At 48.9% G+C, this 27,331-nt stretch overlaps 1 protein-coding gene across 9 annotated transcripts in view; it reads left to right on the forward strand.

The window, feature by feature from the left end:
- The first annotated feature begins 19,002 nt into the window (after nt 1-19,002).
- PRDM2 (PR/SET domain 2) overlaps nt 19,003-27,331 on the forward strand; it is a 95,711-nt gene continuing 87,382 nt past the window's right edge. For 6 of the 9 annotated variants that reach the window (XM_084821997.1, XM_084822005.1, XM_084821996.1 and 3 more), the window contains exon 1: nt 19,003-19,135. The gene's annotated coding sequence lies outside the window, so the exon portion shown is untranslated. Of the gene's footprint in view, nt 19,297-27,331 lie in introns of all 9 variants that reach the window. The other 3 variants (XM_084822000.1, XM_084821998.1, XM_084822001.1) reach the window with 3 other exon arrangements.

The raw sequence follows: 27,331 nt of genomic DNA on the forward strand, positions 1-27,331 counted from the left end.
CAGCGGCCGCCATTTGCGTTCCCTTTTTTTGCTGTTTTAGCCTACGTAAATATTTACGCAGGCTATTACGGCGCGGCCGCCATTCACAAGTCAGCACAGACGTGGCCGCCATTCGCAAGTCAGCGCAGATGGCAGCAGGTAAGTGCTCCATTCCGTGTGCCTTTCGTGGGGTGGGGGGGTGGGGGGCTTTGTTCCACCACGGATTTCGGGGGGCTGAATGCACTGGCATTCGGCCTCACCGAGATCCGTGGTGGAATTCTCTGACATCCCTACATATCCTTCGTTTTCTGTCAAATGGACCTTCCTTGGATCCGAGTTGTACATTGCTGGCAGGCAAAGATGTATATGTTATGACCCAGGTTGCGAAATTTGCCCTGGCTGCCAGAAAATTAAGAGCCAGGCATCATACTCCACCCTCATATACGTCTGGGAGGAAGGACTTTGTTCTGGAAGGGAAGTGAGTTGCAAATGTGTCCTTTAATTATTGTGTGTGTGCTGTTTTCAAATGGATTTTATATTTTTATTATATTTTATTCTGCTTTTAAATTGTGTTGGCTTATGGCTTTGACCAATAAAGGTTCATTCAACTTCAGTTCTGGCAGGGAGGGGAAAGGTAAACTGTGTGTGCTTTAAAAAAAAATCTGGATTCTCCCCCCATTTTTTCTCTGTGTGTGTTTTTTCCCCCCTAGGCCTTCACATCTCTAGCCAGGCTGTATGTGGGGGCCCTCCTGCCCTAAAACCTAGCCTTGAATACCCCACTGCTGAAAACGGTCTTTTCCAACCTGGTGTCGTTTTGGACTACAACTTCCATAACCCTTGATGTAGTGGTTAGAGTGTTGGACTGGGAGCTGGGAGATGTGGGTTCTAGTCCCCACTCAGCCATGGAAGCTCACTGGGTGACTTTGGCCAGTCGCAGACTCTCAGCCCAACCCACCTCACAGGGTTGATGTTGTGAGGATAAAAATGGAGAGGAGGAGGTAATGTACAGCACTTTGAGCTGCTTGGAGCAAAACCCAGAGAGTAGACTCTGGTAAGGTATGGTAAGGCTTCCCATCCCACATAAGTTCAAGGATTCCTCTAATGCATTTACAGGACACTTAGGGATGCTGGAGAAATTCGAGATGGACTAAAAGGAGCTTTTTAGTCCATCTAAGGGCTAAAAAGATGGACTAAAAGGAGAGCCACTGTGGTGTAGTGGCTAGAGTGTTGGACTGCGAGTCGGGAGATCCGGGTTCTAGTCCCCATTCGGCCATGGAGCTCACTGGGTGACTTTGGGCCAGTCACAGACTCTCAGCCAAACCTTCCTCACAGGTTGTTGTTGTTAGGATAAAATGGAGAGGAGCACTTTGGAGTCCATGGGTTTCTGGGGTGGAGGTGGGGGGGATGTTGTTGTCCCCCCCCCAAAAAAAAAATTTAAACATATTTATGCATAGGAAAATGTTCATGTTTCTGCTGAGGAAAAGTTGAATGGAATGAGGGACAATAAGCTAAACGTTACTTACTAAGGTAAATTAAGTACATTCTTATGAAACCTCTTAAGCAATTATTTGTGCATTTTCCCATATGACGGGGGGGCAGGGTGATGCACCCGTCTGTGAGTGGATGATGGAACAAAAGGCATCCCTGAAACACAGATGGAGCAGATTTTACACAGCTCCGCTGATCCCTAAGGACAGTTAACACTGGAGTTAGCATAACTAATAGGTTGAATGTGGGTGCAGTTTGAAGCTTCTGCTCTTGAATGGCGGGTAGGACACTAATCCACCAATGAAATCAAAGCCTCCATAAACTGGTCAGGTTAAGTTGTCTAAACCTCAAGAAATGCAACCATTATAAACCGATGTGCCCAAGACCTTGGGGAGCCTCTACAACCACAGCAGAGAATACTCATTTTAGTCCGTCTCAGATTTCTCCAGCATCCCTAAGGGCACAATTCTATCGGGATAAGCAGCCCGGCCGCCTCCAACCTCGGAGGCAATGGCCTATCCAATGCAGGGAAGGAGTAGCGGGGAGGGGATTGTGCCCTCCGTGCTTCAGCCATCCTATTTTCATGGCTAGACAGCCAATTTCATTCATTCATTCATTCATTCCATTTATATCCCGCCTTTTTTCCTCCTTGAGGAACCCGAGGAGGCATACACAACCCTCCTTCTCCTACATTTTATCCTCACAACAACGACCCTGTGAGGTGGGTTGGGCTGAGAGTCTGTGACTGGCCCAAAGTCACCCAGTGAGCTTCCATGGCTGAGTGGGAACTAGAACCCGGATCTCCTGACTCCCAGTTTAACACTCGCCACCACTGGCTCTCAGCTGTCTAGCCACAGGAATTTGGAGCGGGTGGGGTGGATGCCGGATGACACATAGGAAGCATCGGAAAGGCACGTCCGCCCTCCCCGCCCCAGCCCGCCCCCAGGAATGCCCCGTTTTCGCTGCTCCACGCTGCTCTTACGAAAGCGGAGCACAGGGCCAGTCTGCACTGCCTCTGAGGCAGTGCAGGAGGGGGTGGAGGTCGGTTTTCAGGGAATTGACCTGGGAGCGGGGGCACTGAAGTCGGTTCCTGGGAACTGACCTGTCCTATGGCCGTCTAGCCTCTGACTAGCAGCCATAGGATTGCTCCCTAAGTGTCCTGTAAATACATTAGATAAATTCTTGAGTTCCTGTGGCATAGGAGGCCTTACTATACCTTACCAGAGTCTAATTAATTGCTGAGCATGTACAAGTGTTTAGGGATGCTTTGATTGGATTCCTGCACTGAGCAGGGGGTTGGACTCGATGGTCTTATAGGCCCCTTCCAACCCTACTCTTCTAGGATTCTAGGACTCTAAGACACTTTGCTGCCTGAGGCAAAGGCAAGATGGCGCCCGCTCCCATTCGATGTACTAAAGCCAACAGGAGTGGCAGCTGAACCTTTCCTCAACAGTGGAAATGGGACGGCACCCTTCCCATCTGAGGCAGCAAGGTTGCTTAGGGGGCACTGGGCAGGTTGTGGGGCACAAAGCTGGATAGTCATCTGTCAGGGATGCTCTGATTTGGATTCCTGCACGGAGCAGGGGGTTGGACTTGATGGTTTTATAGGCCCCTTCCAACCCTACTCTTTTAGGATTCTAGGACTCTATGAGGCTGGACAGCCATCTGTCAGGGATGCTCTGACTTGGATTCCTGCACTGAGCAGGGGGTTGGACTCAGTGGTCTTGTAGGCCCCTTCCAACCCTACTCTTCTAGGATTCTATTATTCTAAGACACTTTGCTGCCCGAGGCAAAGGCAAGATGGCGCCCGCTCCCATTCGATATACTAAAGCCAACCGGACTGGCAGTTGAACCTTTCCTCAACAGTGGAAATCGGACGGCACCCTTCCCATCTGAGGCAGCAAGGTTGCTTAGGGGGTATTGGGCAGGTTGTGGAGCACAAAGCTGGACAGCCATCTGTCAGGGGTGCTCTGACTTAGATTCCTGCGTTGAGCAGGGGGTTGGGCTCGATAGTCTTATAGGCCCCTTCCAACCCTACTTATCTAGGTTTCTATGATTCTATGAGGCTGGACAACCACTTGGGTTCCCTCTGTGAAAAGAGGAAAAGCGGCAAAAAGAGGAGCGAGATCAATGAAAGATAATGGATGACTTGGATATGGGGAGAAGGAGGGGGGAAGGGGAGTGGGGGAGGAAGCTGGTGAAAGGGGAGTCATGATCCTGCTTTTAAAACGGAAGCAGAAAGCCCTGTTTTAAATGCAGGATTTTAGGCTGGTGCAGAGACGTCCCCAGAATAGCAGGGGTGGGATAGACCTTGGCCCGAGACGCTGGAGAGAGTAGACAACACAGAGCCCAATGAACCGTTGGTCTGACTTGGGATAAGGCAGCTTCAATATGTTCTGGAAATAGGTTCTGGCTGAACATCAGGAAAAGCTTCCTGACTGTTAGAGCAATACGACAATGGAACAAATTGCCCGGGGAGGCGGTGAGCTCTCCCACACTGGAGGCATTCAAGACGAGGCTGGACAGCCATCTGTCGGGGATGCTCTGACTTGGATTCCTGCATTGAGCAGGGGGCTGGACTCGATGGTCTTATAGGCCGCTTCCAACACTACTCTTCTAGGATTCTAGGATTCTATGGTCTAGATGAGCTGATCCTCTGATGTAAATCAAGAGCATCAAGAGAGTCTATGTGAGTATATAGGCCAGTTTCTCTTACTTGGTTTGTGTTCATGAGGCTGTGGGTTCAAATCCCACAGTTCATCTGGGAGATTTTATGTACTGGGGCATTTATACCCTGCCTTCTCACTTCTCACAAAGAAGGCACTCGAGGTGGCTTATCAGAACCAGCAGCAGCAGCAGCAACAACCAAAAATGACAATAAAATGTCAAGGAGCAATACTGGTGATAAACAAAATAAAAACAAATGCAAAAGAAAATACAAAAGCGGCTGTAAGAGGCAGAATCAGAAAGGGCCAGAACTAAAGCACAATGACAGCACTGTGCGGCGGATCAACAAAAAGCTTGCTGGGAAAGAAACAAGTTGAGATGCTGGTGGAAGACATAACCTTGGAGACAACTGAACCTCCCAGGCATGGAAATCCACATCTCGTGCCGTCTCTCCACTGGTCAAACCTCCGAAGGTAAAGGGAAACCACACCAGAGCTCAACCAGACAAATCCAGTTGTAGATTAGGATTCTGAAGGCAAAAAGCCTTCTTGCTTCTTCTGAAATGCAATAGAGTCGTAGGCTGACTTTACACTGAAGAAAAAAACCCTGCAGTCCTCCTGTTCTGGAGCCTTTCTGCATTTACAGTGGGCTCCCAGATGGTGACCACATGATTGCTGAGAGGGGAAGTTTTTAATTTTCAAGGGTTCATAGAGGTCAATGAAACATCACAATCTAGTGGCTGTTTTAATGTCGTAACAGTCTGACTTAAATAGATAGTTCATTACTTCCAGATCTTTTTGAGATGGAATAACCAAGAAATACGGCTGGATGTGCCCTGGAGGTTGAAAAGGATCCGCAAACTTCTGTGAGTAAGCAATCTCAACAGCAGAATAAAAGCTCCAAAAGCCCTAGAGGGCCTTGTTAGAAGACGTCAGAGAACCGGTAAATTCAGATGGAGGGAGTAGTAATTTAGGTAGCATCGTCCTAAGCTGGTAAGGTGATGACCAGCACCTTGAATTGTACCCATAAATGGACCAGAAACCAGTGTAGCTGATACAACAAAGGAGGAATATGCTCCCCAGCCTTGATGATAGTTAGAAGTCTTGCGACAGCATTTTACACTAGTGGGATTTCCTGGACGGTCTTCAAAGGCAGTCTCGCATGTGACAGTAAACGGATCTAGACATAAAGGCATGCACGACTGTGGCCATATCCACTCTCTCCAGGATCTGGCAGCACTGGAGCAAAAGCTGGAGCTCAGCAAGGTCTCCTGGCCATAGCAGCCACCCGAACATCTGAGAGCCAAGCTGGCTCCCAAACTATGAACCTGATCTTTTGGGGTTGACACCCTATCACTCCAGTCTTGTCTGGATGGAGTTTCAGTTTGTTTGCCCACAATCCAGCCCATCACCGACTGCAGACTGCAGTTCGGTACATCCAAATAAGGAGATACAGAGCTGGGTGTCATACCTGCATTGGCAACAGGCATCTCTAGACCTTTGAGTGATCTCTCTCGGGGGTTTCGTTTAGAAGATGGACCCCTGTGGGGTACCATACACCAAAGGCCGAAGTGTTTCCATATGATCTCTAGATTTGATTACAGGATGGGATTTTTCTCCAAGGAGAGAGTTGTCAGTAACTTGTGTGTGCATGTTGTATTCCTGGGGGGGTGGGGTGATCTAGGAGGGTGGCTTAGCTCCCATGTGTGATCCATCTCAAGTTATCTGCTCTGGAAGCACCCTTATACAATGCACCTGTTCTCAGCACCTGTGGTCTGGGTTGCATTGCTTGATCGTGGGGCAGGATGGGGATGCGGGGATAAGATGTTCCTCATTACAGCATGTGATACCCAAAAATAAGCACAGTGTCCTTAGCAGGATTAAGCAACTGAAAAAAGAGATGTTTCAATAGGAGGGGCGAAACCACACCAGAGCTCAACCAGACAAATCCAGTTGTAGATTAGGATTCTGAAGGCAAAAAGCCTTCTTGCTTCTTCTGAAATGCAATAGAGTCATAGGCTGACTTTACACTGAAGGAAAAAAACCTGCAGTCCTCCTGTTCTGGAGCCTTTCTGCATTTACAGTGGGCTCCCAGATGGTGACCACATGATTGCTGAGAGGGGAAGTTTTTAATTTTCAAGGGTCTATAGAGGTCAATGAAACATCACAATCTAGTGGCTGTTTTAATAGCGTAACAATCTGACTTAAATAGATAGTTCATTACTTCCAGATCTTTCTGAGATGGAATAACCAAGAAATACCTCTGGATGTGCCCTGGAGGTTGATGACGTCATGAAAAGGACCCGCAAACTTCTGTGAGTAAGCAATCTCAACAGCAGGATAAAAGCTCCATGTGAAGAAGCCCACAGAATCATAAAGGTGGAAGGGGCCATTTAAATCATCCATTCCAAGCGACATCACTCCTTGGATGGGCCATAAAGGGGTGGAAGAGAATTAAGTTTTTCAAGAAGGAGGGACAATGTTGCTGTTCAAGATCCCACGTTACCGAAGTTATTCTTGCAACTGTAAATCTGCAACTGTGTGTCTTTCGTCTGTCTCTCAGGGCATCTCTATACCAGCCAAACATCCTGCATTTAAAATGGGGCTTTCTGCTTCCGTTTTAAATACAGGATCACAACAACTCCCTTTTTCACGTGCTTCCTTTCCCCCCTCCCCTTTCCCCCTCATTCTCCCCTGTATCTGAGTCTTCCGTTATCTTGCATGGATCTCGCTCCTCTTCCTGCCGCTTTAACTCTTTTCACGGAGGGAACCCAAGTGGAATGCAACGGGGTAATTTGATAGCTCATGATCTGAGATCTATTTAAAAATGGAACAAAGGGCATTTAGTGCAGGAGATGCCTTGGAGGTTCATGGCGTCATGTAAAGAGCCCGCAAACATCCGTGAAGGAGCAATCTGCATTGCAGGATAAACGCTCCGTGTGAAGGAGTCCTCAATGTAGCTGACGGGACTCTTGAGCTCCCTGCCCTGGGAATGCTGATTTGGTCTCCATCTGCCTCTCTCCTGCTGTGTGTGGAAGGGGAGGTTTTGAACCAGATGTGATGGATATTTCCAGTCCTGGCCCTGCCCCACTGACTGGTCTTCGCTGCTGCTTGCCACCCGCTGTATGTTTGACAGATGGCAAGGATGCGGTGGCTGGAGGGATATTGGCACTTGTGGGGTCACCATGGTACCCAAGGTAAGTAACAGATTGGGCGTTTGGAGTCAGAGTGCCCCTGCAGGTGGTCTTGCTACAGTAAGGGTCAATGAGACAGGACTAGGGATGCTGGAGAAATTTGAGACAGATTAAAATGTGCTCAGATTGCTAAGAATCTGACCTGCAGAATCCGCTGTGGAACACCCCCCTCAGGCCCTGAGGAGTCTGTGGACTTTCAGACTATTTTTTTTACTTTCCCGAAATTTACGCATATAAATCCATAGAAAAGTACGCAAGTTTCTGCTGAGGAAACGTAGAATGGAATAGGGGACAATGCACTAAATGTTATGTACTGGGGTAAATTATGTAAATACTGACGTACATATTTACGTAATTATTTCTGTATTTTCCTGCATGATGAAAAAAGAAATATCCGCAGCCATCTGTGGGTGGATGACGGAACGAAAGGCATCTGATAATCCGCAAAACACAGACGGAGCGGATTTTACACAGTCCGTACATCCCTAGAGAGCCACAGGGCTAGAACCAGGAACCTTTGACTCTCTATGCAACTGACTCATCTGTGAGCTATCAGAACATGTACCTGGCAGTGAAATACAAGCTAGGCTGGACAGGAAGGGCCATCAATAGCTTCCTCTTCGGGTGGCTCTGTTATGTCCTTCGGAGCACCTCTGACAATTGCCTCCACCTCAGCTGTGACACATTTCCTGATCCCTTTCCTTCTGGTCACTGCTCTACCCTAGCTGAACATTAAACCACCAGACTGGCTGGGAGTTGGTTTTTCTCAGCTTAATCGCCACACAGGGGCAATTTTTGGGGAGGATGGCAGCTGGGAAGGAAAGGGTTAACACTTCCCTTCTCACATGCTGCAACCCCCCAACCCCCCCCCCCATCCCTGTGTGGCAATTAAGCTTGGGGAGGGGATCATTGGTTTGGGATGATCTGGATCAGGGTACAAATGAATTGATGAGTTTATTTTATTTGAGATGATTGGCCTCCTGTGAAATTTAAATACATTCTAGCCAGTATTTCTAAATTTGTATATATAGATATAAATTAGTATGCGCAGATTTTATGCAGATCTGTGTCTTATGGGCCTGGGCCCCAAGTCTTTTAAGTGCTCAGCAATGTCCCTGATCAAGATAATCTGCTGCCTCATTCAGAGATTTAACTTCCAAAGACACCCAGGGAGGAGAATGAAATCATATTCTAGTGCAGGCAGGGTGGGCAGACAGCAGGCTTGTGGAGTCTACTTCACTTCTTACTAGAAGGCCAAGATCCACGAACCGGAGCCTGGTGCAAAAGATGTACACTGAGCCCAGTAATTGGCCTTTGAGTACCAGAACTGAACTCCTTCCACACAAAAATTCACTCCGAGTTATCCTGCTCCATTCACAAGCTTTTTTCATTTCAGTCCACAACGCTGGGCAGGGGAAGACGAGTAATTTTGTTGGTGCTGTTTTTAAACCACTTAGGGTGCAATCCTATGTCTAATAGACAGGATGTAGACAGCCATGGGATTTTTTGGTTTCTGGGAACGGAGGTTGAAGCCGGCGCTCCAAGCTCAGTTCCCAGAAATCCAGCTCTCCACCCCTGCCGCCTCATAAGAGATGTAGTTCGTCCCTGGCAATGCGCTCAGAAGAGCAGCGTGGAATGGCCAAAAAGGGGATGTTCCCGGGTGCGGGGACCATGAAAGCGCCATTACGCTTCCTATGCGCTGTTCGGCCTCCCTTCTCTAGCTGCAAAGCCCCCAGTTAGAGAACCGAAATCGGCCGTCTAGCCACAAAAGCAGGGTGGCCAGAGCACAGAGGAGATTCCCTGCATTGGATGGTCGGCTGTCTCCGAGTTCAGAGGCAGCCGACTCTCCCCATAGAAATGCACCCTTACTAACCTATTGCAGGGGTGGGCAGATTCCAGAGCGAAGTGCAAAACAGTGGATCAAGAAGGTGGATGCAGAATTGCAGAACAAGAATGCCTCTGAGCACATGCTCAGTTCAGGGATTTCTTTTCAGTTCCAGATCTGAAGCTTGCACATACAGGCTTGGACACGCATCTACTCCTATTATCCCCCAAGCTTTCCTGATTAATTTAGGAAGGAAACTAAAGCCTAGTTTAGGAAGGAAAAAAAGGGGGATTTTGTTGCTGCTAGCATTAATTGGGAGTCAGAAATATTTGCTGATCTACTGCAAAGCACCCAGAGAGAGCTACATGGAGATCCTTATGCACCTTCTGCCCTGGTTCAGCTCATCTCTAGCAAAATGTTAGAAAAGACTCCTCGGACATCGCTCCAAAAGGCAAAAGTCAGGACAATGCTTAACCAGAAACAGGTGCCAGTAAATAGAGACAGTTGGGGCAATTGCACATATGAAAAGAACAACCCTATTCTCTCTGATCTCCAAAGCTGTTCTCCATATTCTATTCCCTTAGGGCTTCATGTTTCACTCAGATTACAAAACTGAACCATTTCCTGTTATCTTTCATCGTGTTCTTTGAGCAAGGACGTGTGTTTGAAATGCTCTGTATAGTCTTCACATTTCAGCCGACAAAGCATATTTCGGCGGAAAGAGAGAAGGACATAGTTCCACCCATGGGATGGATGGAGCTATCAGCACCGGGGATGAGAGAATTTTTCCTGTTCCATTCCTTTACTATTTCTTTTGTTCATCCTGTTCCACATTCCGCTCCTCCCAAGTTCCAGTTTAACCGAGACTATTTCTACAACTAATTCTGGAATTAGGACATGGGATGTCTGTTGGGATTCTTTCAACCTCCTCTGTATGACCAAAACACAAGTTGATAAAATACTGTGGGGGGGGGGGAGGAATACTGGCGTGATTATATTTTGATTGCATCAAGATGCTTTTCCTGCAGCTTTTACTAATGCACAAATATGCTCCTATACATTGTTAAGACATGCAAATAGAATCTTGGTACAATACTGTACAATCGCACCAAGCATTATTTATTTGCAATGTTATCAAAATAAAACAAAAAATGAGAAAAGAGAGAGAGAGGAGCAATGGAGCCTCAAAGGTGCACAGAAATAAACATTAACCATGGAATCCTATGCATGTCCATTCAAGAGGACTTACTCTCCGGTATGTGTGTATAGGATTTCAACCTATGAATATTTATGCAATATAATTGTTAATACAGCATAGATACCAACCTGCCCAGTCACTGAGGTCACCAGAGTGCATGTTCCTGATGGTTCCCCATGCACCCATGGCTTGACTGGAGTCCACCAGGAAAAGTGCCTTCAGTGTGGTGGCCCCCTTCCTGTGGAATTCCCTGCCTTTGGAGGTCAGGCAGGTGTCAACGTTGTGTTGCTTCTGGCACCTCCTGAAGACATTGGTTTTTTCGGGAGGCCTTCCCTGAGTGAACAGCCACAGTTTATCAAAACTTGGTTTGTCAGAACTCTGCTTCTTTTTAAAAATATTATTTTTATATGGTGTTTTTATTCGTTATCTTGTCTGCTGTTCACCGCTCCAAGATCTTTGGATGTGGAATGGTATACAAATATTGTAAATAAATACAATAAAAAATCGGTACAAAAATGATATACGAAGTTTTACATCCACGTTTTACTAAGTTACATCGCATCACTTTTTGCTTATCTCAGGTGTCTTGAAAGATGTGTGGGGACGATGGCATCCTGAGGCAGCCCCAGAGTTGTCATGGCAGCCATGACGTCCTGAGCAGCAATTCCCAAAGTGGTCCTTGCGTGACTATTGAATGGATCAGCTTGAATGTGCCCATCCCAGAAGATTCACGACCTCACCTTTGGGCATTTAGTGCCTTTGCATTGCTTGAAAAGTATTATGTTTTTCAGGGTGGTGGGATAGAGAGCAGCTGGTAACAATGGATGTTGTATATAGACAAATGTCTGTTTCATTGGACATCAAAGAATGAGCAAGCAACAATCCTTATCAGAAGGACATTAAACATTGTGCTCTCTCTTCCCCTGCCCACTTTATTAACTAAGCATCCATTTTCTTTATATAATAACGGGATGCTTTATAAACAGCATTGCAGCACCAGCTAGTGGCAATATTTAGTGGAGGCCTCTAAAAATTAAAGAACATAGTATATACAACGTTTTTGTTTCTCTATCAGAGAATCACTGGAGAAGAGGGGTGGGGGAGCCCAATCCGAACAAGTATATTTATGACTTACTCCCAAGTAAGCATGCTTAGGACTTGGGAGCCCAACTACCAGCCCTAGCTCAGGCTGGCGACTGTAAACCTGTGGGAAGTGTCTGTCTTTTGTTTTAATATTTGTATATTGCGTAAGCAGCAATCCAATGGGAGCCCCAATGGAGCTTCCTTCTGAGAAGACACACATAGAATTGTAGCGCAAGTCATTTTAGGTTAGAAAACTGAGAGGGAAAGAGCTATGCGCAAAAAAACACCCAGAAGGAAAAGATCCCAAAGCGCCACCAAGCATGGTCTATCATAAATGTTTATTCATTGTACAAATCTCTAAATGAATAAACCTTTATTATAGACCACACTTGGTGGTGCTTTGGGAACTTTTCCTTCCTGGTGTTTTTAGTAATTTTAGGTGTACATATTCTATAATTTGTTCAGTCGTTCAGTCGTGTCCGACTCTTCGTGACCCCATGGACCAGAGCACGCCAGGCCTTCCTGTCCTCCGCTCTCTCCCGGAGCCTGCTCAAGTTCATCTTCATTGCATCGGTGATGCTATCCAGCCATCTCATCCTCTGCCGTCCCCTTCTCCTTTTGCCTTCAGTCCTACCCAGCATCAGGGTCTTTTCCAGTGACTTTTCTCTTCGTGTTAGGCGGCCAAAATATTTGAGCTTCAGCTTCAGTGTCTGTCCTTCCAATGAGCAGTCAGGGTTGATTTCCTTTAGGATGGACTGATTTGACCTCCTTGCAGTCCAGGGCACTCGTAAGAGTCTTCTCCAGCACCACAGTTCGAAAGCATCGATTCTTTGGCGCTCAGCCTTCCTTATAGTCCAGCTCTCACAGCCATACATACTACTGGGAAAACCATAGCTTTGATTAGACGGACCTTTGTTGGCAAGGTGATATCTCTGCTTCTTACTATGCTGTCTAGGTTGGCCATAGCTTTCCTCCCAAGGAGCAAGCATCTTTTAATTTCATGGCTACAGTCACCGTCTGCGGTGATCTTGGAGCCCAAGAAAGTAAAATCTGTCACTGCTTCCATTTCTTCCCCTTCTATATACCAGGAAGTGATAGGGCCAGATGCCATGATCTTAGTTTTTTTAATGTTGAGTTTCAAACCAGCTTTTGCACTCTCCACTTTCACCCTCAACAAGAGGCTCTTTAGATCCTCTTCGCTTTCTGCCATTAGGGTGGTATCATCTGCGTATCTGAGGTTGTTGATTATTCTATGATAAATAATGATTATTCTATGATAAATAAAACAACTCCCTCCAGTTTAAGCGAAGAATTCCTGGGTAATCAAAATCAAATACTTGTTATTACAGTCGTTTAGACCTGTTGAAGTTAAAATACACAGGCGAATATACAGCTATCAGGACATCGGGCTACAAATTCTTCAATTTAACGGAGGGAGCAATCCTATGGCCACTAGTGAATGGCTAGACGGCCATAGGATATCTAGTTTTCTGGGAACAGGCCTCAGAGCCCGCGCTTGGAGGTCAGTTCCTGGAGAACTGACCTTCCCCCACGTCTGCACTGCCTTGCAGGCAGCGTAGAACAGCCCCGCCCTCCGCGCTCGCAAGAGGAGTGCGGAGCGGCCAAAATGGGGCATTCCCGGGGGGTGTTATCCGGGGCGGGGAGGGTGGAAATGCCCGTACAACACATCCGATGTGTCATATGGCAGCCTCCTCCCCCACTCGGCCCTCCCGCGGCTAGACATCCACAAGCAGTTGTCTAGCCGAAAATGCAGGGCAGGAGGAGTGCGGAGGGAACGATTCCCTCCATGCTGCTCCTGCCTGGCATCGGATAGGCGGTCGCCCCCGAGTTTGGAGGCAGCCACCTATCTGCATGGGATTGCGCTCTAATACAGTCAAATAACTTGGATCTTGTTTGCATGGCGATTCGAAAGAAATTAGCCACCTGTTCAGTGACATGTGGGATTTTATCCGAGACGCAGCTGATTACCAGTCTTTTATCGAGATGGCCTTCTCCCTTTGGGACCAATCCGCCTAGAGGGAAAGGGAAAAGGGAGCTCTTCTCTTCGCTCCTATTACTGGTCACTTGCTTAGAAGGGAAAGGTGAAAAGACAGCAAGGAGGAGAAGCAGCAGGGCCAAGAGCATTCAAGGGTTGCCTGTAGGCTCCCTGCACGGGGGGTCGGCCTTGGCAGGTGCTGAAGAATGTTGAGCCCTGATGCTGGTTATCCTTGCAAGGTGTGGATGCTTGCCAGGGAAATTCCGTCTATCCTGCCATGGCCCCATGCCAGGCACGAGGCTGATGCACCCAAATGAATCCTAGACTCATAGAATCGTAGGGTTGGAAGGGGCCTACAAGGCCATCGAGTCCAACCCCCTGCTCAATGCAGGAATCCAAGTCAGAGCATCCCCGACAGGTGGCTGTCCAGCCTCGTCTTGAAGGCCTCCAGTGTGGGAGAGCCCACCGCCTCCCCGGGCAATTTGTTCCATTGTCGTATTGCTCTAACAGTCAGGAAGCTTTTCCTGATGTTCAGTCGGGATATATTCCCAGAACATATTGAAGCTGCCTTATCCCAAGTCAGACCAACGGTTCATTGGGCTCTGTGTTGTCTACTCTCTCCAGCGTCTCGGGCCAAGGTCTATCCCACCCCTGCTATCCTGGGGGCATCTCTGCACCAGCCTAAAATCCTGCATTTAAAACAGGGCTTTCTGCTTCCGTTTTAAAAGCAGGATCACGACTCCCCTTTTCACCAGCTTCCTCCCCCATTCCCCTTCCCCCCTCCTTCTCCCCGTATCCGAGTCATCCATTATCTTTCATTGATCTCGCTCCTCTTTTTGCTGCTTTTATTCTTTTCACGGAGGGAATTTAAGCAGAACACAATGGGGTGATTTGATAGCTCATGATCTGAGATCTATTTAAAAATGGAACAAAGGGCATTTAGCACAGGAGATGCCTTGGAGGTTCACGGCCTCCTGTAAAGAACCCACAGACTTCTGTGAAGGAGGCTTCTCCACTGCAGGAGAAAAGCTCCGTGTGGAGAAAGCCTATGTCCTGTCCAAGTTGGCAGCGCTGGATCTCCTTGTGGGTAATCTAGAGGTTGTTGCGTTTGAGAGGATGAATTATTAGACCAAAAGACTGAAAGTGCTGGGAGACGGCTCTGTGGCGAAAGTGTGAGCAGGGCCAGTGTACTGACCATTCACATATCGAGGTATTCTACACACACACACACACACACATCCTCCAGGTTCACCACTAGTCTGTGAGCTCCAGCATTTTGTGTCATTCGCAGATGACACAAAATTAGTCCGGATAGCTAATACTTTGGAAGACAGAAACAAAATTCAAAGTGATCTGGATAGACTGGAGCGCTGGGCAGAAAACAATAGAATGACACTTAATAGGGATAAATGCCAAGTTCTGCACCTAGGAAAAAGAAACCAAATGCACAGTTACAAGATGGGGGATACGCGGCTCAACCACACTACAAGCGAGAAGGATCTTGGAATTGTTGTCGATCACAAGCTGAATATGAGCCAACAATGTGATGTGGCTGCAAAAAAGGCCAATGCTATTTTGGGCTGCATTAATAGAAGCATAGCTTCCAAATCCCGTGAAGTCCTAGTTCCCCTCTACTCAGTGCTGGTTAGGCCTCATCTGGAGTACTGTGTCCAGTTCTGGGCACCACACTTGAAGGATGCAGACAAGCTGGAGAGGGTTCAGAGGAGGGCAACAGAGATGATCAGGGGACTGGAAACAAAGCCCTATGAAGAGAGACTGAAAGAACTGGGCATGTTTAGCCTTGAGAAGAGAAGACTGAGGGGAGATAAGGGGAGATATGAGAGCCAGTGTAGTGTAGTGGTGAGAGTGACGGACTGGGAGCCGGGAGATCCGGGTTCTAGTCCCCACTTGGCCATGGAAGCTCACTGGGTGACTTTGGGCCAGTCACAGACTCTCAGCCCAACCTACCTCACAGGGTTGTTGTTGTGAGGATACAACGGTGAGGAGGAGGATAATGTAAGCTGCCTTGAGTTCCTTGCGAGAGGGAGAAAGGCGGGGTATAAATGCAATAAATAAATAAAATATGATAGCACTCTTCAAGTACTTGAAAGGTTGTCACAGAGAAGAAGGCCAGGATCTCTTCTTGATCATCCCAGAGTGCAGGACACGGAATAACGGGCTCCAGTGGCAGGAAGCCAGATTCCGGCTGAACATCAGGAAAAACGTCCTGACTGTTAGAGCAATACAGCAATGGAACCCATGACCTAGGGAGGCAGTGGGCTCTCCCACATTGGAGGCATTCAAGACGAGGCTGGACAGCCACCTGCCAGGGATGCTCTGACTTGGATTCCTGCATTGAGCAGGGGGTTGGACTTGATGGCCTCGTAGGCCCCTTCCAACCCTACTATTCTATGATTCTATGATAATGTCATGGGTGCTGGACCAGCGTCAGAACCTGATATTCTTGGGCAACTACTGGGGTCCCAACTCCCCAGCAACAGCCCGGCATTACACCTCCATTACACACCCACACCCCTAAACACTTTCTGCTGCTCTGTTCAGTGATGCCCTGGAGTGACACTAAATTGGGCACCCTATAGGGAGTTAAAACTGGTGGCTAGACCCAGAAATTCATTACTGTTCGGGGCACTGCTGTCACCACCACACTGGAGGAGGGCTACACCAGAGGGGCTTTGCCAAGGCCCATTCAAACCTGGATCTGGCCCTGCCTAGGATCCTTTTGAGACAGCAGGGATGGAAGAACCCGGGAACTCCTGCATGAAAGCGCTGTGCCATACCGCTGAGCTATGAACCCTTCCCAGAAGTAGCCTGACACCAAGTCAGATCATGGGTCCATCTAGCCCAGTATTGTCTCTTCTGATTGGCGCTCCCTGGCAGAGGGCTTCCCTAACTCCTGCTACCAAGGATTCATATAAATGGAGATGCCAGGGATTTCTGTACGCAGGGCAGGTGCTCTGCCACTGAGCTATGGGCAGCACAGAAGTCTGAAGGGATGTGATTTGTGAAGGCAGGCTTTGAGCGCTTGAACAGTTATTGAGGACTAGAATAGCGCGCGGGTTTTATGAGAGAAGAATGGGGGGATGCTGCAGAATATTTCCCCCTTTCCTCATTACACTTTTAAGTGGGCTTGAGGGGGTTCGTTATTATTTGGGGGGGGGTTGAGGTATATGGGGGGCATACAGCTGTGTGCACACGTGAACTTGGGGCGTTATTTTTCCATGTATAAAAATGTGTGCGGATCCAGTTTTCTACATGCTCAGAGCAAGAAACTCGGATCCAGTTTTCTACATGCTCAGAGTTGGAATGACCAACTCAAATATCCTAAGAAAGATATTACCCTACTGGTAGTTTCAGATTTATTGATTTATTTTCCCTAGTGGACCAGCACAGCTACCTGCACTTTTTGAGATATGTGAGCAGTGCTCATTGGGCAGGTGAGGCTAAAGAGATCATTGGGCAGGTGAGGCTAAATAAAGTGTATATTTTGGGTTATGTCATGGGGCTTAATCAAATGTGCAATTGAATAACAGAACCATAACATATGGACAAGTTTAGATGTCCTTTGGAGGGCCTTTTTTTTCTGTTGCAAACTATTTTTACTGTAAAATTTTCCGGAAATAAGATAACAAAGCCACATTAACACACGTTCAAAGGAGGGATGGGGGCGGAGGGAAGAAAAATGCTTATGTGTGGAGGGGGTAAAAATGTTTCTGCTGGGGGTAGGGGAACTGAGGCAAGAACTATTCTGAGAGGATGGCCGTGGGGGAAGAGAGTTGGCTGCACTATATAGGAACTGTCTGGACAGTCACTAAGGACTAAGGACATATGCCATGTGTATCCAAGGAGGGGTTGCTGTGTTCCCCAGTACATCCCCTGAGGACTAGGGATGTGTGTGGGACATATTGAAGAAGGGAGGCTGTGGAGTGCACTTGTCCCCAATGCAGCCTCCACACCCACAGTGAGCATGAACTGCCTCGAAAATTACTGTGGACTAGAGAGTTGGACACGACTTAACGACTGAACAACAACAAAAAGGGATAGGTGTGTGTGTGTATTGCAGAAAATGGAGGTGCTTTGGAGTGTCCCCACTGTTCCATACTATCGCCCCCACACTCCCATTTGTAGTCAGTGGGGGTGAATCACCTGGATGTTCACTGAGGTCTAGGGACATGTGTGGTGCATATTGAAGAAGGGGGACTGTGGAACGCCCCCCTCCCCAATATAGCTTCCACACACTCCTATGTACAATGAGCATGTGCTGCCTGGGAAGTCTCACTCTGGACTTTGGGCATGTGGGGCTGTATTGGTACTAGCAAGTGCTCCAGGGTATTCTCCCCATCCTCAATGCACCCGCTCATGCCCACTGGTCCTCATTGAGGAAGAACTACTAGGCAGTCGCTAAGGACCAGGGGCTTGAGGGGGGACATATTGAGAGAAGAGGGTGCTGCCGAGGGTTCTCCTCATCCTCAGTGCAGCCCTTCACGCCCCCTAGTCCTCACTGAGGGGGAACTACCTGGGCGGTCACTGCGGACTAGGGGCTTGATGCATGAGCAGATGAGAGATTCCCCATGCTCAGCCCAGCCGCTCAGGCCCCTAGTCCTCACCGAGGGCGAACTACCTGGGCGGTCATTGTGGACTAGGGGCTTGAGGCAGGATGCGTGAGGAGAAGAGAGATCCCCTGCGCTCAGCCCAGCTGCTCAGGCCCCTAGTCCTCAACGAGGGCGAACTACCTGGGCGGTCACTGCAGGCTAGGGGCTTGAGGCAGGATGTATGATGAGAAGAGAGATTCCCCACGCTCAGCCCAGCCTCTCAGGCCCCTAGTCCTCAGCGAGGGCGGACTACCTGGGCGGTCCCTGCGGACTAGGGGCTTGAGGCAGGATGTATGATGAGAAGAGAGATTCCCCACGCTCAGCCCAGCCTCTCAGGCCCCTAGTCCTCAGCGAGGGCGGACTACCTGGGCGGTCCCTGCGGACTAGGGGCTTGAGGCAGGATGTATGATGAGAAGAGATTCCCCACTCTCAGCACAGCCTCTCAGGCCCCTAGTCCTCAATGAGGGCGAACTACCTGGGCGGTCACTGCAGGCTAGGGGCTTGAGGCAGGATGCGTGAGAAGAGAGATTCCCCACGCTCAGCCCAGCCTCTCAGGCCCCTAGTCCTCAGCGAGGGCGGACTACCTGGGCGGTCCCTGCGGACTAGCGGCTTGAGGCAGGATGCGTGAGAAGAGAGATCCCCCGCGCTCAGCCCAGCCTCTCAGGCCCCTAGTCCTCAGCGAGGGCGGACTACCTGGGCGGTCCCTGCGGACTAGGGGCTTGAGGCAGGATGTATGATGAGAAGAGAGATTCCCCACTCTCAGCACAGCCTCTCAGGCCCCTAGTCCTCAACGAGGGCGAACTACCTGGGCGGCCACTGCGGACTAGGGGCTCGAGGCAGGATGCGTGAGGAGAGAGATCCGCGCCCAGCCCAGCCGCGCAGGCCCCTAGTCCTCAGCGAGGCCGAGGGACGCGCCCCCTCCCCGTGCGCCCCCCCCCCGCTGCGCGGCGTCACTTCCGCGCCGGAGACAAAATGGCGCCCGGAGGGGGCCGGCGGGGCCTTTCGGACTGAGCCGGGCCGGCTCCGGGGCGGGGACGGGCGGCCGGGAGGCAGCCGAGCCGGCGCGCAGGTTGGGCCGCCGCGGACGGGCGCGCAGGTACAGGCCGGAGGGGGGCCGCCGCCGCCGCCGCCGCCGCGTCCTCTCCGCCGCCCCGCGCGCGCCCCTCGGTGCCCGGCGCGGTCGGTGGGCGGCTCGCGGGGAGCGCTTATCCCCGGGCGGGAGCGGGAGCCGTGGGAGGCCCCCCGCCCCAGGAGTGGGTACGCGTGGGTGCCCGGAGGGAGCCGAATCGCTGTGGGGTGGGAGCATGGCATGGAGTGGTTGGGGAGGGGGCTTCATCCCCTTAGGGGAGTAGCTGTGCAGTTGGTGCATGGAAGGGGGGCAGTTTTGGAGGGGTTTGGGGAGGGGGCTTCATCCCCATAGGTGAATAGCTGTGCAGTCGGTGCTTGGAAGTGGGGCCAGGCTTGGAGAGGTTTGGGGAGGGGGCTCCATCCCCATAGGGGAATAGCTGTGTGGTGGGTGCATGGACGTGCGGCCAGGCTTGGAGGAGTTTGGGGAGGGGGCTTCATCCCCTTAGGGGAATAGCTGTGCAGTTGGTGCATGGAAGGGGGCCAGGCTTGGAGGGGTTTGGGGAGGGGGCTCCATCCCCATAGGGGAATAGCTGTGTGGTGGGTGCATGGAAGGGGGCCAGGCTTGGAGGGGTTTGGGGAGGGGGCTTCTTCCCTGTAGGGGAATAGCTGTGGGGTGGGAGCATGAAAGGGGGCCAGGCTTGGAGGGGTTTGGGGAGGGGGCTTCATCCCTGTAGGGGGATAGCTGTGGGGTGGGAGCATGGAAGAGGGCCAAGCTTGGAGGGGTTTGGGGAGGGGGCTTCATCCCTGTAGGGGTATAGCTGTGCGGTGGGTGCATGGCATGGAGAGGGTTGGGGAGGGGGCTTCATCCCCACAGGGGAATAGCTGTGCAGTTGGTGCATGGAAGGGGGGCTAGGCATGGAGGGGTTTGGGGAGGGGGCTTCATCCCCATAGGTGAGTAGCTGTGCAGTCGGTGCTTGGAAGTGGGGCCAGGCTTGGAGGGGTTTGGGGAGGGGGCTTCTTCCCTGTAGGGGAATACCTGTGGGGTGGGAGCATGAAAGGGGGCCAGGCTTGGAGGGGTTTGGGGAGGGGGCTTCATCCCTGTAGGGGAATAGCTGTGTGGTGGGTGCATGAAAGGGGGCCAGGCTTGGAGGGGTTTGGGGAGGGGGCTTCTTCCCTGTAGGGGAATAGCTGTGTGGTGGGAGCATGAAAGGGGGCCAGGCTTGGAGGGGTTTGGGGAGGGGGCTTCATCCCTGTAGGGGTATAGTTGTGCAGTGGGTGCATGGCATGGAGAGGTTTGGGGAGGGGGCTTTATCCCCTTAGGGGAATAGCTGTGCAGTTGGTGCGTGGAAGGGGGGCCAGGCTTGGAGGGGTTTGGGGAGGGGGCTTCTTCCCTGTAGGGGAATAGCTGTGGGATGGGAGCATGAAAGGGGGCCAGGCTTGGAGGGGTTTGGGGAGGGGGCTTCATCCCCTTAGTGGAATAGCTGTGCAGTTGGTGCATGGAAGGGGGGCTAGGCTTGGAGGGGTTTGGGGAGGGGGCTTCATCCCCATAGGTGAATAGCTGTGCAGTCGGTGCTTGGAAGTGGGGCCAGGCTTGGAGAGGTTTGGGGAGGGGGCTCCATCCGCATAGGGGAATAGCTGTGTGGTGGGTGCATGGAAGTGCGGCCAGGCTTGGAGGGGTTTGGGGAGGGGGCTTCATCCCCTTAGGGGAATAGCTGTGCAGTTGGTGCATGGAAGGGGGGCTAGGCGTGGAGGGGTTTGGGGAGGGGGCTTCATCCCCATAGGTGAATAGCTGTGCAGTCGGTGCTTGGAAGTGGGGCCAGGCTTGGAGAGGTTTGGGGAGGGGGCTCCATCCCCATAGGGGAATAGCTGTGTGGTGGGTGCATGGACGTGCGGCCAGGCTTGGAGGGGTTTGGGGAGGGGCCCTCGTCCCTATAAGGGAATAACTGTGGGGTGGGAGCACGGAAGGCTTGGGGGGTTGGGGGGGCTTCATCTTCATAGGGAATAGCTGTGGGGTGGGAGCATGGAAGGGAGGGAGGCATGGAGGGGTTTGGGGAGGGGCTTTTATCCCAATAGGAGGAGCAGCTGTCGGGTGGTGTGCATGAGTGGATGGGTGCGGATGCTTTACCACAGGATGTCCGGGTGCCTCTGGAAAGGGCTCCTCCTCCCCAGGCTTGCTGGAGGGGTGCAGGCTGCATGGGTGGGTGTCTTGCTTCAAGGTGGGGTGGCAGAAAGATGCCCAGAGTGTATGGGGGTGATGCAGGGATGAGTAGGTGGGGGGGTGTTGAGCCCCCATGGTAAGGGGACGGCCCTTTAAGGGACCCTGTTCCCATGCCCAAAAGCTCGGTTGAGGGGGGTGCATGGATGGATTGGGGGTGATACTTTAACGTGGGGGTGCTTGGAAGGGATTCTTCCTATGCCCAAAACTTGGGTGGAAGGTTGCATACATGGATAAGGAGGAAAGATGTGTGTGTGTGTGTCTATCTGTCTATCTGTACATATCCCAAGAAAGGGAGTCTGGCTAGAAGGCATTACCTTCTCCCCACCCTCCATCCCGAAGCAGGGGCGGATGGCTGTGGGTCAGTCCTCACAAGGAGTCCAGGGGGGGCTCCTCTCGCCCTCCTGATTTTGAGCCATCCCTTGTAGCATCAGCAGGAAGGGAAGCACCAAGAATTGCAGTCATGTCACAATAGTAGTAGTGATAATATTAATCAGTGTGAGGGAACTTGAGGCAGGTCCTGCTTGCCCCTTTTTATTTCGAAAAGTTGCTCCGTAGACCCACAGATCTAGATCCAGAGGGAAATGCCTCTGAATGACCGTGGCTTCTGAAATTTGAATCTGGCTGTTCTAAAGTCAAGCCAAGAGAACAGGGTTGGGTGGGGACGTTGCTGAGACGCGAGTGTGCACACAAGGAGTGCAGATTAAGAGAGGGGGGTCTGTGGTGAACAATGGGCTTAAATCAAAGTCTGTGCGTTAATCAGAAGTACATTCTAGCTATTGTGAGTACTGCAATGGAAGTGTGATTTATTTATTTATTTTTTAAGTGTTGCCTATGAAAATGCCACAAATGTGTCTGGCTGATGGGCCTGCTTATTTAAGCCTAATTTAAAATCACCGATAAATTTCTGACGCCTCATCCCCTGCATGTGTAAAATTTGGTTCTGGTGGCTCAGACGTTTGGCAGTTAATTCTTGGAGAGAGTGAACGAAAGAGAGAGAATCAAAGCTGAACTGAGAACTGGACCTCGGAATCTCCCAGCGGACACCCTTTTATTTCAAGACACCTTCCAAAGATTAAGAGCATCCGTTGAATAAGAAATTCTGGTTCATAAATCCTACGTGGAGTAGCAGCCTTTCTGTGGTGTTTACTGTCTCACTTCTGCTTGGTAGCGTGGGGAAATGGGTAGCACTCGCTATGGGGAAAGGCTTTTGAGTTCAGGGGGGAAAAAAGGGAACTGAAAGGGGAACGTGGTAAGAGTTCTATAAAATTATGCCTGTAGAGAAAGTGCATGGGGAGAAGCTTTGTTCCCTTTTATACTAGGAGCTCACGGGCATCCAGCTAAATTGATCTTAAGTAGATTTAGGAGAAGGAAAAGAAAGTCTTTCTCTGCATAATTCGTTGATGGAATTCACTGCCATAAGATGGGGGTAATGGCATAGATGACTTTAAAAGGGAATTGAACCTGTCCTCCATGAACAGCTATTAGTCAGGGTGGATATATGGAAATGTCTGTGTTCAGACTCGGAGACAGTATGCCACTGAAAGCCCGCTGCTGGAGAATAACAGTGCAGAAAGGTGATCTCCTTCATGCCCTCCTTGTGTGTGTTTCCAGAGGTATATCGTTGACCACTGCTGGAGGCAGAATGCTAGTCTAGGTGGACCTTTGTTCTGATCCAGCAGGGCTTTTCTTACTTTCTTAAATGGCTTTATAAAATGGAATCTCTTATACTCCTTGTGGTTCAGTACACAATGGTGCAATATAGAGACCTACAGTGCTCTAGGGCAGTGGTCCCCAACCTTTTTGGCACCAGGGACCAATTTTTCCACAGACTGGGGGGGGGATGGGTCCGGGCCACAGCAGGGGTGTGGTAACCCCCCTTACCTTGGGTCCGCTGAGGGGAGAGGCGATCCGTCCCTCCCTTCACCGGAATCCTCGCCCACACCCCTGCTGCGGCCCAGTTTCTAACAGGCCACGGACCGGTATCGGTCCGCGGCCCGGGGGTTGGGAACCCCTCCACTAGGTAACCTGCAAGGTCCTTTGGTTCAAGAGGGAAGAGTTCCTTTTGAGGGGGGTCTTTATCACTGGGTCTTGACATGCAGCTTCGAATGGGAATCCAACATGCCACAGAGCAGAGGTATATTCTGTTAATTTCAGATTTGTGTAGTACAGCTCCTCTTGTTTGTCGCCGAAGTGTCTGAATGAGTTTAAAGGATTGCATTGTGCATTTACATGATCTAGCTTGCGGAGAAGGACAAAGTATCAGCCGCTGTCTTTAATATTGGGAATGCAATCAGTTTAGCAACTCCGTTGGATTTCAGCCTTAGTTTTCAAGGGGATAATTTCGCTGTTTATCCTCATGTGTGTGCATATAAGTTTAAATGTGGCTTTTTTGATAGTATAAAGCCCTCTTCGGTTTTAAGTTGTTACGTTTTGATGGTAATTTCAAACCAATTTGTGTATATTTTTATTTAGAGAACATCTAAAGTACAAATTGGAAATCAGTGATTGGTTACGCAAATTGAGGTTTTTTGTTTTGTTTTTATTCTTGGAGATTTTGCAGCCTGATCCTGTGCATGTTTGCTCAAGTCTCATTGGAAAGTAGGATTTAGCTTCAAGTAGGCGTGCATAGTATTGAACCCTTAAATGTAAATTTTTTTTGCCACCTTAGGAAAATAGTGGTCAACTTGTTACGCGGAAAACAGTGTGTTGTGCATCCATGGTCAATTGTGTTGTTGTAAGAGCCTTTTCTTTGCTCCCATGCTCTTGTGCAAACAGAAGTTGGTCTGTTATTATCTTAACTGAACTGAGTGCACACTCAGAGTCAGTTAATATGAATTAGTCCTTTCAACTACTCTGTTGAACTCACAACCTTGGATGCTTAAAACAGGAGGCTTCTTCATCTTATGTAGCGCATGCTTATGAGTGCTGTTGAAATGCTAATCTCCGCTAGTACTGGAGTCCCTGGAACCAAGAGATGGTAGTTATTAACAACACAATGGGAAGGTGAGATATTGGTTGTGTTTGTACATCACTTTAAGCCAGGAGTCCTGTCTTATAAAAACATAATCTGCATGAGCTGTGTTCTTGTGCATGCAGCCTGTTCACTCCCTTTATGTTCCTCATGCAAGCAGGGAAACAAATTGGGCATCTGGTCTTACACCTGAGCCTGGGATTGTGGTTTATTGCACCCTAACAAGCCAGGATACATAAGCCAAGAACAAACTCCTGTTTAAAGCTGCCTTATGATCCTGGCTTGTTTGGGAGCAATAAACCATAATCCTGGCTCTGGATGTAATGCTAAATTGTCCATGCCTGGTTTATTTACCTATGGGTGTGAAGCGCGAAGCAGATGAGGACAAGCTGTGTGCACACTTAGGTTTAATGAGCAAGGATTCCTGTCTTAAAGTAATGTGCAAATACAATCATTTATTTATGTATTTATTACCTTTCTACACCCCCCAATAGCCAAAGCTCACTGGGCAGTACACAGCAATTAAAACCATAAAATACAGCATGATGAAATACAATATAACAGTTTAAAGCTAAAGTATAACTTTTTTAAAAAGAAGAACATAAAACCTAGCAGCAGCGCAAAGATTTAAAATACAGTAACGGATTTAAAACAACAGAAACAGAAAGACTAAAATGCCTGGGAAAAAAAGGTCTTCACCAAGAGCATAATGTAAACGCCAAGCTAACCTCTCTTCACTCTCTATTCATCATGGTAACATTAAACCGCGAATGATAGGACAGACCAGGCTTCCCTGATCCAGTGCTGTCTCGATGTATTGGACTACAGCTCCCATCATTCTGAGCCACCCTGGCTGGGAATAATGGGGTTGTAGTCCAACACATCTGGATGATGCCAGAATGGGGAAGGCTTGGACAGAGTCCTCAGTAGGCTTTTGGCAAATCGGGGTCACTTTGAAATAGATTTTAGTCATGCTTTGTGGAACTGGACAGACATACCGTGGCTGATGGATGTTGTGTTTAGGAACTAATATGACATTCTTGGGATATCATCCCTAAAGATGATGTCCAAAGGAACAATGACAAAACATCTACTACAAGTGTTTGGTTACTGGTGGCCAAGCACCCTATTATCAGGGGTTTCTGGGCTCAATAAGGAAGTGAATTACATGGTGATGTTTATGTAGTGCTCCGTTTTTCTTTTCCCTGTTTATTTAAGTCTTTGCTTTGCTCCCTATTCAGTATAGCTAGCACATTTGAATGTTTTCTGATGTGGGCTTTATTCAGTTGAAAGACGTACATGTAAACATGGCATTCCAAACACAGTATTATCTGAGAACTTTGCACTTTATTTAAATCATTGGTGGGTACTGTTTTTGGTATTGGAGAATGTTTCACCTCCACTTTGATGTGGATTTAAAGTAGAAGGAAACATGCTTAGTTGTTTTAGAATAGTTCGTCCCACTGTTGGGAGTTTTATGTGCTGAGTTAATGTATTCCCAGATATTAATTCCCCAGCAGAAAAAGAGAGTTGATGTTTTAAAAAATACATATAACTGCATGCTGCTGGTCATTAGGTTTGTGCTTCATTGCGGTTGCTGTTACAGGATATACCTTTTGCATCTATTCATATGTAGATGCAAACCTATCACGGTGTACAAGTTAGACTTTAGAGGGAATTTGGAGCAACAAGGGAGAAGGCTTTGCACAGCCCTATAGAGAATTCCCCAGCCAAATTCAAGAACTTGTTCACATGGCATGTTCCATGGCCTTCTACAGATACAACATTACCAATCTAAGTGTAGTTTGGGAGACTCCCACTAGAAATTCCTCCGTCTCTTTGGGACTGTGGCATTATGTCTACATTGGCACTATGAAGCTCCTACATTTGATAAATCTGTGAAGCTCATACTTTCAGGGGAAATATTTGATAATATTTGATGGGTGAAGTACCCAGTTTTACTCGTTCCTAGGAACTCTTCTAAGACAGTGGGTTAGTTCAGGCATCACACCATAGTACGGCTTGAAGAGATGTAGAGTTAGGCCTTGGGGAATGGCTGTAGCTCAATGGTAGAGCCCCCGCTTTGCATGCAGACGGTTCCGGGTTCGATCTCGGTCACCTCCAGATAGGGCTGGGAAAGATTTCTATCTGAAACCTTGGAACGCTGCTACCAGTTCCTGGAGGCAATACTGAGCTTCCCATATAACTTATGTAAGCCTTGTGTGCTCCTATCCAAAGGAATACTTCCTCTTTGACAAAAAAAAAAAAAATCATAGTTTGCTGTTGCAAACTATGGACAAGGTGGTTTGTGTCCCCCTCATCTTCCTTTCCCACCATGATTGCAAACCATGGTTTGAAGCTGGTTTGAAATTTGGTCTTGGAGGGCAAGCTCAAATCATAATTTGCCATTTTGGTTGTAACAGCAAGAGAACTTGCCCTAAGGACAAAGTAGCTTAGGGCGCAATCCTATACATGTCTACGCAGGAAAAAAAAGTTTGACAATTCCCAGCATTCCCCAGCCAGCAGTGCTGGGAGTTGTAGGACTTTTTTCTGTCCAGACATGCATAGGATTGCACCCTTATTTAATTGGAATGTGCAAGTGGAGAAGGAAGAAAGCCCATGAAGAAAAGGCTCGTGGTTTTTCATGAAGTGTGAACCATCCCAGAATCTTAATTCGTGTTGATAGATGAAAACAAGTCTTAAAACCCACTCCATCCCACCCCATTTAGAATTCTGGAATTTAGTCTGAGTGCAAAACATTTTTGACACATCTGGTTTTGCTTATGTAACTCTTCATTGTTGTCACGACAGTGAAGCAATATTAATCTTGGAGAATCTTTGTTTCTTCAGAACTATCATTGTACTGAGTCTAACTGCGTTAGTAACAGATAATAATTTACTTTAACGCAGCTTACAACTTGTGTGTGTGTGTGTTTGACCCTGTAGTTTTAAAGATGATTTGAGCATATAAAGGTATGAAAATAATAGGCGTGGAAGACAAAATGAGGCATTAGATGAAATTGGACTCGCACTTC

Source organism: Heloderma suspectum, chromosome 15 (assembly GCF_057233095.1).
Source record: "Heloderma suspectum isolate Gila_16-S chromosome 15, 16-S_ref, whole genome shotgun sequence".
Classification (NCBI taxonomy): Eukaryota; Metazoa; Chordata; class Lepidosauria; order Squamata; family Helodermatidae; genus Heloderma; species Heloderma suspectum.